Source organism: Triticum aestivum, chromosome 1D, assembly GCF_018294505.1.
Source record: "Triticum aestivum cultivar Chinese Spring chromosome 1D, IWGSC CS RefSeq v2.1, whole genome shotgun sequence".
NCBI lineage: Eukaryota > Viridiplantae > Streptophyta > Magnoliopsida > Poales > Poaceae > Triticum > Triticum aestivum.
This window is the reverse complement of record NC_057796.1, coordinates 54,883,012-54,886,239: the sequence shown is the minus strand read 5'-3', so window position 1 is coordinate 54,886,239 and position 3,228 is coordinate 54,883,012. Positions and strand designations below refer to the sequence as shown.

General features: G+C 38.7%; 1 long non-coding RNA gene across 1 annotated transcript; it reads left to right on the top strand.

Moving 5' to 3' along the window:
• The first annotated feature begins 1,864 nt into the window (after positions 1-1,864).
• LOC123165095 (uncharacterized) lies at positions 1,865-2,948 on the top strand. Its single transcript, XR_006482758.1, has 5 exons — positions 1,865-1,945; positions 2,032-2,079; positions 2,280-2,324; positions 2,543-2,587; positions 2,666-2,948. It is a non-coding gene; the product is annotated as an uncharacterized lncRNA (long non-coding RNA).
• Positions 2,949-3,228: the final 280 nt, after the last annotated feature.

Sequence of the window (3,228 nt, the reverse complement as noted above, 5' to 3'; positions counted from 1 at the left end):
GGAAAGAGGGAAAGAGGAAGGGAGTAGGAAAGGGCAAGGGGGGCGCCACCCCTTTCCCCTAGTCCAATTCGGACCCATGGGGGGGGTGTGCCTCCTTCCCATTGGCCTGCGTCCTCTATTCCCGTATGGCCCAATAATGCCCAATACTTCTCCCGGTGAATTCCTGTAACTCCCTGGTACTCCGAAAAATACCCGAATCACTCGGAACCTTTCTGATGTCCGAATATAGCCTTCCAATATATGAATCTTTACCTCTTGACCATTTCGAGACTCCTCTTCATGTCCCCGATCTCATTCGGTCCTCTTGAACATTTATTATGATATGGTATCATGATATGATACTCAACCCTCTTCTTTATTTAATTGTATGCCATCTATCAAAATTACTTAGTTGGCATGCATGATACTAGTTATGATACTACCATTACGACTAACCTATGGCAACCAGTCTCTGAACAGACCGAGCACATGTAGGATGTAGTCTCTAGTAATGATCAGATATACTTCAGAACAGGTTGATAGGGCATAGTCGTCCAGCGAGGGATCTAGCTTGAAACCTTACATGTCGCTCGGGGACTTTTCTAGATGACCATGCTCTGCACCACGGGACAGCGATGGTTGCGTTCATTTTGTTATGCAGAGGACTGATATATGCTCAGCACACCTGTATCACCTTGATATAACCATGGAATGAAAGTGTCATTTATCGAAAAAGAAACTATTGAGAATTACTTTGTCTCCTTCCCTGGAAGAAATACCAAGCTCATTTTGTACTTGTTAATTAGCAAACTGCCCAATACATAATCAGGAAATATATCATGCAAATTATACACGTAAGACTTGACTGGATGTATTGAAAAATTAATTTTATTCCGACTTGGAAGGATCAAGGAAAAAACTACCATATATATGCACATCGGCTAGTCAAATGAAGGAAAATTCCGCCATAATAGTTAGACCATCTGCATACCAGTAGCTGTTTATGTAGAATATCAAGACCTAGTAGCTAGTTAGAGAGCTATTGCATTAACTCCCAAAAGACTTTACCTAAGAAAACTCTCAAACGACTTGTGCTAATTTAAGTGGCATGATCAACGAAATTACACTCGACCAGACTCTTGCGAGACATTCACACATTGAGTGGATTCGTTCGTACATATCGTGTTGTTTTCTAGTAATATATATTTTTGTGCATTTTTCATTAACATATATAGTTTGGGCAGATACATGTTTTTTAGGTGAACTACTGTGGATATTATTTTTTTGCGGGTTGAACTACTGCGGATACTAGCCAGCCTGAACCATGTACAAGCGGACCACAACATATGTCACTTGACAGGACAATAGTATATTTGCTAGGTTTAGCCATGTTCAGGGAACTGAACTTTAGGGTGCATTACTGAGGGGTAGAAACAACATCTGAATCTACTTTCGAATAATTATCCATTTACTGTGCGTATGTAGCTAGGTTACTCTCGCCTTTTGGTCTGTTTGGACATCATCCAGTTTCACTTATTTCCATCTGAACTGCTGTTCTGATATAATTATAAATAGTAATGGAACCCAGCTCCCATTTGGTAGGCATATGCAAAAAAAAAATCCCTGTAACTCTGAACTGCTTATGTGATATATGCATAGACTGGGCAAAAACCCTGGTCAAATTGAAGATTTAATGACAGTGGCACTCGTATGAATTTATGCATGTATACATCTGTCTAATTAATCAGTTTTGTAAATAGATAATATATAAAATATTTCCTGAAGAGATGTCATGATCGTCCTAATTAAATGCAATTTCTAGGTTTTTTCCATGCGTAAGCCTATAACAAGCGAACTTTTTTCAAGCATTTGGCAATCCACAGGCCACAGCTCAAACTTGCTGAACACGCCTAGTTAGGGATCAAGGCCTCTCTTACTCCAAACAACATGCCGCCCAAGTCGAAGGGTGAGCTAGCTAGTTAACCTCCAGCTATCATAGTTCCGTTCATTAACCAATTAAATTAAAGTTTATATCTTTTTATTGCCATTCAGCGTCGAGTAATAAAGGTCCTATGCCTGGACTGGAAACTTATGCGCAAGGTTCTCATCGACTCTATCTTCATCGCAGCCTCTCCAAATTTGGCCTTCTGTTACATTGAAAAGCATAACCGGTCTCCTAACATCTTAATCACATGCATGAATGCAAACTGATTGATTTTCATATCCATGTAGCACTAGTGTTTGATTGATTTTCATATCCGTGTAGTACTAGTGTTTGATTGATTGATATTGCCGTGCAGGGAAACCACCAGCGCCTGTGCAGAAACCACCTGCTTCTAATGGTGGTTAGTAGTACTCCAGCACTCGAGATTACATTACTTTAGTCTCTAAGTAAGAGTAGCTACTAAGCTAACATACCGATCGTCGTGTGCATGCATGCACCATCGTCGATGTCGGCCTACCTTTTTGATCTAGCTTCTTTTCCTCGTTCTCCAAAAGATTTCTGTTGCACTTTCTCTTGACATGACCAATTGTTGTCTCTTATGCGTTCGCATGCATGCAGAAAAGAAGAAAGATAAAGCACTAAGAAACAAGCCGGATAAAAATGGTAGATATATATTCGTCTGCATATAATTCATGTGGCGCTGCTGAAACCTGATGTACAGAAATTTTATTTTAATTTCAGGCAAGGATACAAGTACTTCCAATTAATCGGCAAATTCAGGATCCAGATATAAAATAATTCTCTTGTTTGGATTGATCGATGCCGAAGAAGTATGATATGAGAATCTACTGCAGACTTGCTAGTATTTATTAGTAAGTGTTAAGAGGTGGAAAGGAAATATGGATCAATCTATTACGTGTTAGTAGTTTGTACGTGCTTGCTTTGGTGCATTTGTACACTTTCCTAAGTTCATATGTTGGTCTCGTATTCACATGTATTAATAAATTGGGATTGTATTGAGTTTTATCTTGTTTTTTGGCATGGAGTTTATTTTATCCTCATTTTTTTGTTAAAACCTGTGAATTTTATCTTGAGCAGTGTCAGTCTGGATCTTTGACAAACTCTGCATAACATGAATAAATATTCTATCACATCATGAGTTCTCACGAATTGAATACACTTTCTGGAAATTTATGTAATTAACTAGGCAATTACCTGCAAAAAAAGGCAATTGCCTCATGCATTGCAATAGAGTCTTGAACATCAACGGCACTAAAATTTTAATTACTAGTTTTGTACACAAT